The 14,582-nt window shown below is 48.7% G+C and overlaps 1 pseudogene; it reads left to right on the plus strand.

Moving 5' to 3' along the window:
- The first annotated feature begins 1,049 nt into the window (after positions 1–1,049).
- LOC142422964 (2-acylglycerol O-acyltransferase 3-like) lies at positions 1,050–3,372 on the plus strand (annotated as a pseudogene).
- Positions 3,373–14,582: the final 11,210 nt, after the last annotated feature.

The following is a 14,582-nucleotide window of genomic DNA, read 5'->3' on the forward strand; positions in this document are numbered from 1 at the left end:
TACTGAGTGTTCAGGTGCAGTTGGCACCAGAACACGGTGCGTGCCAGGTGCGCAGGTTGCGCCATGAATGAGTGGTGGGCATGGGCGGTTAGTCTGCGTCCACGCAGTTATGCCCCTCTCCAGGCCTTGCTTGTGTGGGGCTTCTCGCTCAGAGAGAAGGAGCTCGCCCTGGAGACCACCAAGGCGCTGAGATCCTGGCTGTGGGCGCTGCTGTCCCTTGCCCCAGGCTCTTCAATGGTTCCAGGACCTGCTGCTGGTCGCCGCGCCCCGCCTCACTACACAGGAGTCCTCTAGTCAGGCCACGCCAAGCAGACAGAGGGCGACCTTCACCCTTGGTTTCTTTCCTGCCCACCTCTTCCATGAGCTCTAAGGTGGCCCTGCCCGCTGCCACCTCATCCCCTCCTAAACTGACCTGCTGCCCCCACACTCACCTCCGGGTGTCCAGGGAGTGAAATAAAGAAGAGGAACCCTGCGCACGTGTGTGTGTGTGCGTGTGCGCACGTGTGCCAGCACCCGCGAGAGTGCGCTAGCAGACAGCCAGGACCAGGGCGCAGGTTCACCTCCCGGTCCCCTTGGCCTTGACCCTCACTGTGACTTGCCAACAGCCCTAGGTTGGGGAAGGCATTGGAGGAATCATCTCCTGGGGATTTGTGTGCCCCCTGCCACCCACACACATACCTGGCACTGCTGGGACCCACTGGATAAGCTCCACTGCCCCGACCCAACACCAATCTCTCCAGCACCCACGGGCTACCCCTCCCTCGAAAACGCCTTTCCCGGCCCCGCCCAGCAGCCAGCCTAAATCTCTGATAGGAAGAGGGTCAAAAATCAGTTCCAGGAAAAAGTCAGGAGCCTTCTGGCCTCCGGTCCACGGATCTCAGGGCCACGGCCACTCGCCAACTCACACGCACAGGGAAAGCCAGGCTTCCAGGCCGAGAAAACCTTACTGAGGGCAGGCTTCCAAGCTCTCACTTGGGGGCCTTCTGGCACCCTGAAAACCACAGAAGACAGGAGGCCTTGGAATGGAGGCTCCCCCTCCCTCACCTACCATGAAAACCCGAGGAAGGCGGTGGCTGGAATCAGCATCATCCTTGCACTATGTGACCACATTTCTTTTCATGGGTGAGCAGAATGGGAGAGGCTTGGGTGTCTTGGAGTGGAGGGAGGGCAACCAGTTGTCCTCACCCTACAGGCCAAGGCAACCCGGAAACTCTTAGCGAGTTCATTCCTCATTCCCTCTCACCTCTCACCCAGGCGCCTTCTCCACCAGCCTGCTCTTCCTCCTCCTCTTCACCTCGCTGTGGTCAATCTCTCTTCTCTACTTTGCCTGGCTCTACCTGCACTGGGATACCCCCAACCAAGGTGAGTTTGGTACAGCTGCCTCCCCGGCCCCCTCCCAGCAAAAACTGTCAGGACAGGACCCTGGGAGGACTGTGACATGCCAACTTCTGTGACCTGTGATCCCAGGTGGAAGATGCTCCACGTGGAAGAGGAACTGGACAATTTGGAAGTACCTGAGGGATTATTTTCCTATCAAGGTGACTGGTCAGATGGCCCAGGCACAGGCAGTGGGGAGGGGGCGCACGGCCATCTTCTGGCCCCTCCCAGGACCTTACACTTGGAGGTCCACTGAGGAGTAGGACTAACTTTTCCCAGTGTGATGTTCCCTTTGTCTCTCTCTCCCCAATCCTGCCGGAACACGCACAGCTGTTGAAAACAACCGAGTTGCCCCCCTGACCACAATTATGTGATGGGCGCCCACCCCCACGGGATCATGTGCATCGGGTTTTTCTGCAATTTCTGCACAGAGAGCAATGCCTTCTCCCAGCTGTTCCCTGGGCTCCGGTCCCTGCTTACTACATTGGCAGGCATCTTCTACCTCCCCATCTACCATGAATATCTCATGACTTCTGGTGAGCAAGGAGAAGGAGGAGGTAGAAGAGTAGGAGGAGGTGGTGAAGAGGAGGAGGAGGAGCAGCAGCAGCAGCAGCAGCAGGAAACAGTGCCCAGGGCTAGAGTACACCTCCACCAGCACCACTCGCTTCAGGTGCTTTGCGTGGATGCTGGTGACCTGGTGCAGGCATGTGGACTAGAGGCTGACACAGCGTGGGATGAGGGGATATGGGACAGAAGTTGGAGCTCACCCTTCCCATAAAGTGGAGGGACTCAGGGGACTCTGTGCTGGTGATGACTGCTTCCTGCGTCCCCAGCCACCCCCCCCCCCCGCCTTACAGGATTGATTTCTGTGGATCGTCAGAACCTGGACCAAATCCTATCACAGAACCCGTGCCGACAGCTTGTGGTCATCATCGTCGGGGGTGCGCAGGAGGCCCTGTACTCAAGCCCTGGCCAGCACTGCCTTAGTCTCCTGAATCGCAAAGGCTTCGTGCGCCTTGCGCTTCGGCATGGGTGAGTGGCTCTGATGTCCCCTGGAGTCAGTGGAAGATGCTGCAGCTTTCACCAGGGTCCCGCTGAAGGGCCATACAGGCAGGGAGAGTGCCCACCTCCGTGACTGAGTGCTCACACTCAGCCAATCACAGTGCGCAACCTCTGCCCACCCCACTCCATATCTGTGCATCAGAAAAAGGCAAGGTTAGAGTGGCCAAAACAGGGCTCCCGGGCATCCTGGGTTCAAATCCCTACCACGATCTCAGAGGCAAGCCCATGTTTTCTCACATGGGAAGTAGCACACGCCGCCTGGCAAGCATGTCATTTTGTAAAGGCAAAATGAGAAAAGTAACTGTTTTCAGTGCACCGTTGAGTCTCAAGAAAGGTGAGCCCTTTCTGCCATTTCTTTCTTGGTGGCCGGAGGTGGACGCCCCACTTTGGTGTGATTTCAGAGGTCTTGGGAAGAAGCAGCTGAGAGACTCTGAGACAACTCAGGTGCCTGCCACCAGCCTCATCCCTCCCTCCTCTCCTCCCAAGGGCCTCCCTGGTACCCATCTACTCTTTCGGAGAGAATGATATCTTCAATGTCAAAACTTTTCCTGCCGACTGCTGGCAGTACCGCTGCCAGATGACCTTCAAGAAACTGGTGGGCTTTTCTCCTTGTATCTTCTTTGGCCAGAGCATCTTCTCGGGTACCTCCTGGGGCATCATGCTATTCCACAGGACCATCACCACGGTGGGTGAGTACTCATCTCTGAGGGCAAGCTGCCTTCATACTCTTGGGCATGAGAGGGATCTGTGCACAGCAGCTGCGTCCCTGTCTCCCCAGTGGGCCGCCCTATCGACGTGCCCCAGGTCCTCCACCCCACGGAGGAAGACGTCGACCACTACCACATACTCTACTTGAAGGCCCTGGACCGTCTGTTTGAGGAGCACAAGGAGAGCTGTGGTGTCCCTGCTGATGCTCACCTCACCTTCCTCTAACCCAGGCCTCACCCTCCTTCCTCTGCCGAGTGCACAGCTGGGAAAATGTCACCCCCCTCCTCCCTGACCTGTGGCTCCCCTCCACGTAATAAAAGCTGGTTTCCTTTCAGGAGGCCAGTATCATGCAGTTGGGTGCCCATCTGCTCAGAGCCAGCCCATTCCCATTCGAGCAAGTAGGCTCAGGCAGCCCCCCATGTTCCACCTGAGCTTCTGCTTTGATTTGGGCAGCAAAACCCTGATTTCTCCTCCTAGGGAGGCTCAATGCAATGTGTGCCTGTGAACAAGCCCTGCTCCCCTGACTCTTCCCACCTCTATCCTTGCCGACCCAGTATGAGCAGAAGAACAACCCACCAAGCATAAATAAGTATCTATCTCGATCGATAATTTGGCTGGGTAGTGTATTCTAGCATTTGCGTTGTTTTCCTTCAGTTCTTGGAATATGTTACTCCACTCTCTCCTCTTCCTCATCGTTTCTGCTGATAGGTCTGAGGATATTCTTATGTGGAAGGCTTTATATCTGATTGCTTGTTTTCCCTAGCTGCTCTCATGATTTTCTCCTTTTCCTCATAGTTGGATAGTTTAACCTGTATGTGCCTTGGTGACTTCTTGGGATTCAGGTTTGCTGGTGTCCTTTCAGCCTCCTGAATGGTTTCCTTGTTTTCATTTTTAAGCTGGGGAAGTTTTCCTCCAAGAATTCTCTCACTATTGTTGCAGATGACTTCTTTGTTGTGTCTTCCTCCTGTAAGCCAATAATGTAATGTTGCTCCGCTTCATAGCATCAGACATAGCTCCTAGGTTTACTTCAGCTTCTCTGAGGATCTTATTAGATTTTTGTTCACGTTTGTGAAAGTCTGCTTGGCTGTCCTCCAAGTCACTGATGCGGTTCTCTGATTCCTCCCTTCTATTCTCAATGTCCGTGTTTCTGCTACTGGCTTTTGTTATCTCCTCCCTAAGCTCCTGTATTTCCCTTTGGTGTATGGACTTTATCTCCTCTATCATTTCATCTTTTTTCTGATTGTTTTCCTCATATCCTGTACGACTCCAAACAGCATTCTGAAAATTCCTTTCTGTGGCAGCTCAATGTCTGCTTCTTCTATGTATGTTGTTTTGTTCAGGAGTTCTTCTGCCATTGCCTTTTCTTTCTCCTGTTTTTCTTTTGAGGTTGTTGGGACTGATGGCTGTTTGTGTTGCCTTGTTTTAGAGGAGCCAGGTGAGTTGAAGAGCACTGGCTATCTCTGGGTGATTTGTAGGTATGATTCTTCGACCTGCCTACTGCTAATTTCACCATGGGATTAACCTACCCCTTTATCCTCCTGTGGCTACCCTATCAGGGGCGTGCCCCAGAATGCTGGTGGGTTGCCTGCTTTGGTGTTGCAGAGGATAGACAGAGATTCCTGCAAAAGCTTGTAATGTTGATGGCATTGGCTGAGCTGCCTTATGCCCCCAGGTACACAGGCAGGAATTCTCGGGTGAGAAGTTGGGTAGAATATCTGCTGGAGGGAAAGCCGGCTTTCCCTAACCTCGGGCTACCTACACAGGGTGGAGTTCACCTAGCTGGGGGTTGTGCAGGCATAAATGCCCTACGGAAAAGGGGGTGCTCCCGTGGTTAGCAGTGGAGTGTGAGAGAACAGGAAAGAGAGAAAGAGGAGGAAAAAATTAAAAAGCAAGAGCATTTAGGTTGCGCAGGAATATAGGGAAGAGAGGGAAACAAAAGCAACTATGCAGTTGAGTCCCACTCCCAAACCATGGAGTTACAGGGTTTAGTCCCTGCCCCATGGCAGCCCCGCAACTTCAGCTGAGATGAGAGAGAAGGCCACTGAGCAGCTCTCAAGACGGTGGCAGGACAGAGAGCAGAGACGTAAACAGAAGCAAAAATATATCTGAACCCCCATCTCTGCCGGTGAAGCTACTTGGGTCTTGTCCTTGCCCTGAAGGAGGCAGGGGCAAACTGTGGCTGTGATGAGATCAAGCCCTGCTACAGGCTCCAAATGGTCCCTGCTCCAACAGATACAGTGGTGTGGGCGAGGTCAAGCCCCAGCCTGCTTCCACTGAGATAAGACCAAAGCCCCCAGCCCCTGAAAACCCCATGGGTCTTTCCCTACTAATCTTTATGATGCTCCTCCTGCGTTCCAGCAGTGTTGAATTTCCCTCTAAGCAACTCTCCTGGGCTGGATTCTGCGGAGTACCCCTGCTATGTGTCACTCCGTTGCCATCTTCCCGGAAGTCTCCGCAAGGTACTTTTTGACAATGTATGTCACACCATTCCTCTTGATTGTATCACTCCCAGCAAGGTACACCATAGGATTTTCTGATTCAAAACAACCAATACCAGTCCATTTCAGCTCACCAATACCTAGGATATCTATGTTTATGTGTCCAATTTCATTTTTCAGGACTTCCAATGCTCCTACTGTCACACTTTATACTCCTACAAAGAAATGAATTCCTGAGACGTGGCATCACGTAGATTCACCTAAAACTTTGTGCTGAATGAAACAAGGCAGACATGACAGGTCCAACATTGTCGGATTCGGTGGATGTGAGCTATCTAGAATACCCCCAAACTAGCTGCCATCACATTGGCTCATAGTGACCTTGGAGGACAGATTAGCATTGTCCCTGTGGGTCTCCCAGATTAAATCTTTGTGGGCACTGACAGCTTCAGTTTTCTTCCAAAGATATGCTCATGGGTTTGAACTTCTGGCCTTGAGGTTAGCAGTCTGATATGTAAAAAGCACATTCAAAACCGCCCACCCCGGCCCCCTTCCCTCCACACACATACTACTGGCATCCAGCAGTTTGACTCAAATCAGCCCCTTACAGGGCTTTTGAGATGGTAAATATATATTTTAAAATTTGATACTGGGAAAAATAATTTCTAAATTATCAAGGGTTCATGAGGGAGGGCAAAATGAAGAGCTAATACCAAGAGCTCAAGTAGAAAGCAAATGTTTTGAGAATGATAATGGCAACAAATGTACAAATGTGCTTGACACAATGGGTGTATGTATGGATTGTGAGGAGTTGAAGGACTCCCCAATAAAATGATTTGGGGAAAAATATATACATATGTATACTGAAAAAATATTTTGATAGTGAAAATCTCTATAGCCAACAGCTCCATCATTCTCCCACAAAAGTAGCTGATGGGTTTGAACCACTGTGCTTTTGTAGGCAGCCCCACACCACCACCAATGGGACTCAGGAACTTTTATTCATAAATAAAAATAGTTTTGTGGTGAGTAGGAGATGGTTGGGAAGAGAGTGGAGAATTATTATTTAAAAGGCACAAAATATCATCTTTGAATGATGAAAATATTGTGGAAAGCAATGGTGGTAGGGACCCAATATTCCGGATAGATACAATGACTGAGATTTAGACACCCCCAAAGTGGTCAACTTCATGCATGTTTTACCAAAGGCACATGCAGAGACCACAGGTAAGTCTCTCTCTTTCCTGTCTTCCATCTTTAGAGCACATGCTTGTGAGGCAGGAGGACGCCCTGTCCCCAGGACCAGCTGTGGGTCTTGTCAGCCCCAGTCTTCCTGAAAGGGGAAGATGGCGTCAATTGATTAGAGAACCACGGAGAAGAACTTGGGGCCCGGTGAGGGTGCTCTTGTCTGAGATCCGACTGGGAAGTCTTCTGGTCTGGTCCTTCTTCCAACCCTTTCCCCTGCTCAGGCAATAACAGAACCCAACCAAAACCCAATGTTTGGCTCTCAAGTTCATTCTGATTCTTAGCGCCCTTGTGAGACAGGACAGAACCGCCCCTCTGGGTTTCCACAACTGACGTTTTATGGGAGGAGAAAGTTCTTCATTCCCCTGGGACTGGCTCCTGCTTTCAAATTGACCTCATTGCATAACACACTTGGCCACCTGGGGTTTTTCTGACTCATGGTGATCTCACATATCGGAGTAAAATTGCTCTCCAGGTCTTCTGAGATAGTCTATTTATGGTGCAGAGAGTCTCATCTTTTCCCTTTGAAACCATTGGTAGGCTTGAACCGCTGACCTTCAGGTTAACAGTCCAACACTTAACCCATAGCAACACCTGGGCTCCTTAAGATGATACAGGGGAAAGAGAAACGGAGACCAATGGAAACTTCCAGGGTCACACACAGATGGAGCCTCCTGCTCCCCCACTTCCCCCTTCTCACCCTTTCTTTATGGAGAAGATCGGTCTCCCACTCCTCTGGGTGCGGGGTCCATAGGTTGACGGAAGGCCTAGGGAGGACTGGAGAGCTCTGCATCCTCCTTCACTGGGAGGGAAGCAGGCTGAGAAATCGTAACAATTTATCCCCCAGGACGCCCCCCAGAAGCTCTTTTATCAGGACCTCCGTGAAGGTGAGGGGAGGTTAGGAGGCTCCAGAAGCTCCTTGAGAGGCCGTATATTGGGGGACATGGGAACACATTCAGTTTCAGCACACAGAACACAGGAATCGTGGCCAGAACCTCTCTCCAAGACAGAAGGGGCCACGCCCAGGTAACCCCTTCTATCTACCCCCCCACACACACCCAAGGCACAGTGGTTAGGAAGGTTAGGCAGAGTGGTTGGTTGTTGTGTTGGACAGGGTTCTCTAGAGAGACAAACCAGATTGCTAGTAATTATATATAAATATAAAGATAGATATATAATACAAGAAATGAACCGTTAAGTTATATACAGATAGATAATACAAGAAATTAACAGTTAAATTATAAAGCAGTGAGAAACTAGCAGTCCTTTAAGGCTTGTGAGCCCCCAGTTGTCAGTCACTTTCTGTAGAGAGAGCTGGGCTTTATATACCCAGGCAGCAAACAGCAAGGCAGGTCCCCAACTGTCATCAACTGTAGGTCCCCAGCACTAGAGACGAACATTCCAATCATTAGGGCTTAAAGGGACCTTAACTTACAGCGACAGAGTCACAGGCTAGGCATCCCACAGGTAGTGTACCCCTTTAAACTGAGGCACAGAACAAGCAAGGAAGCCGCACGCAGGTCTGATGATTAAAGAGTGAGAGTCAAGCAAGGCGAGGCTCACTGAGCCATTTTTCCCTCTGCCCTTCAATTAATCCTACTTGTGTTTATTGGCCAGGCTGGCACAATAAACTATCGCAATCCACCCCTTGCCAACCTGGCACCTGTACACAATTCTTTACCCATACATACTTATATAATTTCCAGACATTAATGTAATCAACCTTATACTTATCATCAATCATCTACCATACATATAAATGAAAACACACCGAGTCCAATTGCATCTGATATATCATACCTGAACAAAGGAAAGATATGCAATTAGCACATAAAAGGAAATACATTGACAATTACAAACCTCGCTTTTGCAATTGATCATGTGGTCATAATTGATAGGTAGAACTACCTTCTACTAGTACCCATTCTGTATTACCTTTGCCCTCAGCAAGCACCTCAGCTGGCTGTGGTTTTTGGCCTGGCGGGGTGACCCAGACCTTCATTCCTGAGGGGTCTAGGTCATTATAAGTCCTGCCAGGATTGGGTTGCTGTAACTTACCATTTACTTTAGTAACAGGGCATGGTAACACTAAGAGCTGGCCTATGGGATCTCCTGGATTCCAGACATATTCTTCTTTACCTCCATTATGTAGTACCAGTCCAATTTCTCCTTGGTAATCAGGATCAATCACACCACTTAGTACAGTGACACTCTTCCTGACCTGTTTATCCAAAAGCATGAGAAGTCCAAAGTGGCCAGGGGGCATTCTCAGCTGCCAGTTCAGTGGAATCCGGGCTGTTTCCAGGTGGGAGAGTTCCTTTCTTCGGGACCAGGACTTCCAGGCCTGAGGAACACAGGGTTGCTGGGACAGGAAGCAAAAATGCGGCAAGGGATCACTAGTAGTAGTAGTGAGTGGTGCCACTCCAGCTTCCACCCCTTGGTTCCTGGACCCATGAATTCTGGCTATTGGAGACACAGCACCATATATTGACTGCTGGTTAAGAGCGTATACAGCTTCCTGGAGAACATTGCCCCAGCCCCACAAGTTGTTGCCACCTAGTTGGCGCCATAATTGTGTCTTTAGGAGCCCATTCCATCCTTCTATCAAGCCGGCAGCTTCAGGATGATGAGGAACATGATACGACCAGTGTATTCCATGGGAATGTGCCATTGCCGCACTGTATTTGCTATAAAGTGAGTTCCTTGATCTAAAGCAATGCTATGTGGGTTGCCATGCTGGTGGATGAAGCATTCTGTAAGTACCCGAATAGTAGTGTTGGCAGAAGCATCACGTGCAGAGAAGGCAAATCCATATCCAGAGTAGGTGTCTATTCCAGGAAGAACAAAACACTGTCCCCTCCATGATGGAAGTGGTCCTATGTAATCAACCTGCCACCAAGTTTCTGGTTGATCTCCCCGATGAATTGTCCCATATCTTGGACTTAATGTTGGTTTCTGTTGCTGGCAAATGGGACACTCAGCAGTAGCAGTGGTCAATTCAGCCTTGGTGATCCCTGCCATCATGTTCACTTTGTTCATGTGTCCATTGGGTGATAACAGGAGTGGCCGAGGAAAGAGGAGGACCAGTCTCCACAGCACGTGTCAGCTTATCCACTTGATTATTAAAGTCCTCCTCTTCAGAGGTAATACTTTGGTGAGCGTTCACGTGAGATACAATTAACTTTACTCTCTTGGCCCATTCAGAGAGGTCTATCCACATACCTCTTCCCCACACCTCCTTGTCACCAATTTTCCAATCATGGTCCTTCCAATTCCCTGACCATCCAGCCAAGCCATTACCCACAGCCCATGAATCAGTATACAGTCTCACATCTGGCCATTTTTCCTCATATGCAAACGGAACGGCCTGGTGCACTGCTTGAAGTTCTGCCCATTGGGAAGATTTCCCTTCACCACTGTCCTTTAGGGAGATCCCAGAAAGGGGCTGTAGTGCTGCTGCTGTCCACTTATGAGTGAAACCTGCCTATCGTGCAGAGCCATCAGTAAACCAAGCATGACTTTTTTGGACTTCACTTAAAGTATGGTAAGGAACTCCCCAGGAGGCCATAGGTGCCGACTGAGAGAAAGGAGGCAATGTGACAGGAGTGGAGACTGTGGGCATTTGGGGCACTTCTTCATGTAGCTTACTTGTGCCTTCAGGTCCTGCTTTGGCCCGATCTCGTATATACCACTTCCATTTAACAATGGAGTGTTGCTGCGCACGTCCAACTTTATGGTTACGTGGGTCAGACAACACCCAGTTCATGATAGGTAATTCAGGCCTCATGGTGACTTGGTGGCTCGTGGTGAGGCGTTCAGTCTCCACCAAGGTCCAGTAACAGGCCAAAGGTGTTTTTCAAAGAGGGAGTACTTGTTTGCAGAGGATGGCAAGACTTTACTCCAAAATCCTAATGGTCTACGCTATGATTCACCAATAGGGGTCTGCCAAAGACTCCACACTGCTTCTTTATCTACAACTGACACCTCTAGCACCATTGGGTCAGCTGGATCATATGGTCCCAGTGGCAAAGCAGCTTGCATGGCAGCCTGAACTTGTTGAAGAGCCTTTTCTTGTTCTTGGTCCCAGTTAAAAATGGAGGCTTTTCGTGTCACTTGATAAATAGGTCGAAGTAGAACACCTAAGTGAGGAATATGTTGCCTCCAAAATCCGAAGAGACCCTCTAGGCATTGTGCCTCTTTTTTAGTCATTGGGAGAGCTAAATGTAACAGCTTATCCTTCACTTTAGTAGGAATATCTCGACATGCCCCACACCACTGGACCCCTAGAAATTTTACTGATGTGGAGGGTACCTGAATCTTTGTTGGGTTAATTTCCCAACCCCTTGTACGCAGATATTGTACCAATGAATCGAGAGTCTTTGATACATCCTCCTTAGTGGGTCCAATCAGCATAATGTCATCAATATAATGGACCAGTGTGACATTTTGTGGAATAGACAGGTGGTCAAGGTCCCTTCGGACTAAATTATGGCACAGGGCAGAAGAGTTGATGTACCCCTGGGGGAGAGTTGTGAAAGTATATTGTTGCCCCTGCCAGGTGAAGGCAAACTGCTTCTGGTGGTCCTTTGAGACTGGTATGGAGAAGAAGGCATTAGCCAGATCAATAGCTGCATACCATGTACCAGGAGAAGTATTAATTTGCTCAAGCAATGTAATCACATTTGGGACAGCAGCTGCAATTGGAGTCACCACCTGGTTAAGTTTACGATAATCCACTGTCATTCTCCAGGATCCATCAGTCTTCTTTACAGACCAAATTGGTGAATTAAATGGGGATGTAGTAGGAATCACCACCCTGCATCTTTCAAGTCTTTGATGGTTGCACTGATCTCTGCAATCCCTCCAGGAATGGGGTAGTGCTTTTGGTTTACAATTTTCCTAGGTAATGGCAATTGTAATGGTGTCCACTTGGCCTTTCCTACCATGATAGCCCTTATTCCACATTTTAGGGATCCGATATGGGTCTTCTGCCAGTTACTAAGTATGTCTATTCCAATGATGCATTCTGGAACTGGGGAAATAACCACAGGATGGGTCTAGGGGCCCACTGGACCCACAGTGAGGCATACGTGAGCTAACACTCCATTGATAACTTGACCTCCATAAGCCCCCACTCTGATTGTTGGGCCTTCGAAACATTTTGGGTCTCCTGGAATTAGTGTCAGTTCTGAGCCAGTGTCTAGTAATCCCTGAAAAGTTTGATTATTTCCTTTCCCCCAATGAACAGTCACTCTTGTGAAAGGCTGCAGGTCCCGTTGGGGAAGGTTAGAAGAAAGACTAACAGTATAAACCTTCATTGATGCAGCAGGGTCCTCCTTACAAGGGACCCGGCCTCCCCTTTATTCATGGGGGTTTTGGTCCATAAACTGGCTCAGGTCTGGGAATTGATTGAGCGATTGTGACTGTCTATTCTGCTGCTCACCTGATCTACCATTCTCTTGCCTGTACAGATCACGTAAATATTTAGTAGGCTTCCCATCTATTTAATTTCTAGGGACACCGTGGCTAAGCAGCCAATACCATAATTCCACATGAGACAGGTTGCTTTGATTATTATTGAAACCTTGTTGTCTATTATAACCATGCCCACTCTGTCTCTGTTGATTCATTGCTGACACCTGCCCTCTACCATCACAGGGACCAATCAACCCCATTGTTGGCAATGTCAGAGTTCGCTTATGGCAGTGCCCACTGTTAATCCTGGTGCACATAAAATAGCAATTACAGGAGTCTTAAGAGATGCTGGGGCCCACTTCACAAAATTGTTCCTTATGGCTGTGGTAAAGGGTATGTCCTCAGGACACCCCCTTTTTGGGTCTATGGGAATATCTTGATAGAGCCATTCTAACATACCAATTTCTCTAAGCTTTTGGATGCCTTCCTCTACAGTGTACCAAGGTAGGCCAGGCACTTCAAGTTGGTCCAATCTAGGCCATCTGGCTGTCCCTGCTTCAGAGAACCAACCAAATAAAAAGTAGATCATTTTTCAGCCTGTCTCGCAGGGACATTGAAAGAAGAGTCTGTGCTTAGGGGTCTCATATCCAGAAACTCAGACCAGTCTAATATTACATTTCGTGCACCAGTATTCCACACCCTTAGTAACCATTCCCAGGGATATTCTTCAAGCTTTTGCTTGTACATATTTGAAAACTCTTGCAGGTCTTTATGTGTGTAGCACACTTCTTCTTGGATAATCCTCTCAACCTCACCTTTAGGAGGTTTCTGAGACTTCATTTTAGTGACAGGTCTAGCGGAAATAATGGGTGGTGAGGGTGTTTCCTGGGTGTTCTCAGCAATATCTTGCGAGGCATCTTCCTCAGGTAATGCTACTGATGCAGTCCCACCTGGCATATCAACTTGAATAGTTTGGCTAATCTGCTCAGGTGTTTCTAAGGGCTCAATATCCTCTTCTTCTGGATCATCAGCCCATATGTTCCCATCCCATGTTTCAGGGTCCCAACTTTTCCCAATTAATGCCCTTACTTTGGTTTCAGATAATACTCTAGATCTGCAATTCAGCTGCCTTGTAATTCAGCCACTCGTACAATGAGACTCTAGACCTGGTTCTCAGCAATGTCAGCTCTTTTACTAGAGGAGAGAAGGCTCTCCTGTGTAGCACAGATGGAAGTTTTCAAATCTGATAGTCTGCACCTGAGGCATGCTTTTGAGGCTCTGAGATCATCCCTCTCCTTAATCACACTTTCCATTTCATGAAGGACCAGCCAACCAGCTTCCCTATACTTGTCATTATCACAAAACTCCTGGAAAATATCAAACATACGATCGCCTAGAGCATCTCTTTTATCCAGCACCTCATCTATCGGTGGTGCTACTTTAGGTATTACCTTTGTTATTTCACACCATGGATTATTAAGGGTAGCAGACGTATCCACGTCAAGACTAATCAGGTTGGAAAGCCAATTTAAGAAACCCATATTTATGGTTTATTTCTCTAGAAGCACTCCTGGTACCAAAATGTATTGGATAGGGTTCTCTAGAGAGACAAACCTGATTGCTAGTAATTATATATAAATATATTTATAAAAATAGATATAATACAAGAAATGAACTGTTAAATTATATACAGATAGATTATACAAGAAATTAACAGTTAAATTATAAAGCAGTGAGACACTAGCGGTCCTTTAAGGCTTAAGAGCCGCCAGTTGCCAGTCCCTTTCTGTAGAGAGAACTGGGCTTTATATACCCAGGCAGCAAACAGCAAGGCAGGTCACCAACTGTCACCAACTGTTGGTCCCCAGCTCTAGAGATGAACATTCCAATCATTAAGGCTTAAAGAGAACTTAGCTTACAGTGACACAATCCATAGGCTAGACATCCCACAGGTCGTGTACCCCTTTAAATTGAGGCACAGAACAAGCAAGTCAGCCGCACACAGGTCAGATGTTAAAGAACGACAGACAAGCAAGGCAAGGCTCACTGAGCCATTTTCCCCTCTGCCTTTCAATTAATCCTACTTGTGTTTATTGGACAGGCTGACACAATAAACTATCGCAATTGTCAAGAGTTGACAAAGGACACCATGATGTAGTGAGTCCCCCGAGTAGTGGGTAGGCCCTCATGGTAGTGGGTGAGGCAGCCTGGGTGCAGGAGCCCCCAGCCTTTCCTTGGAGAAGCGACCACGCAGTCATAGCGCAGGAAGCGGCAGCCACCTCCCTGTGGGGAGAAGAGGAAAGAGAGGGAAGGTAAGCAGGAGGGGAGCAGGAAGAG

This window comes from Tenrec ecaudatus, chromosome 12 (genome assembly GCF_050624435.1).
Source record: "Tenrec ecaudatus isolate mTenEca1 chromosome 12, mTenEca1.hap1, whole genome shotgun sequence".
Classification (NCBI taxonomy): Eukaryota; Metazoa; Chordata; class Mammalia; order Afrosoricida; family Tenrecidae; genus Tenrec; species Tenrec ecaudatus.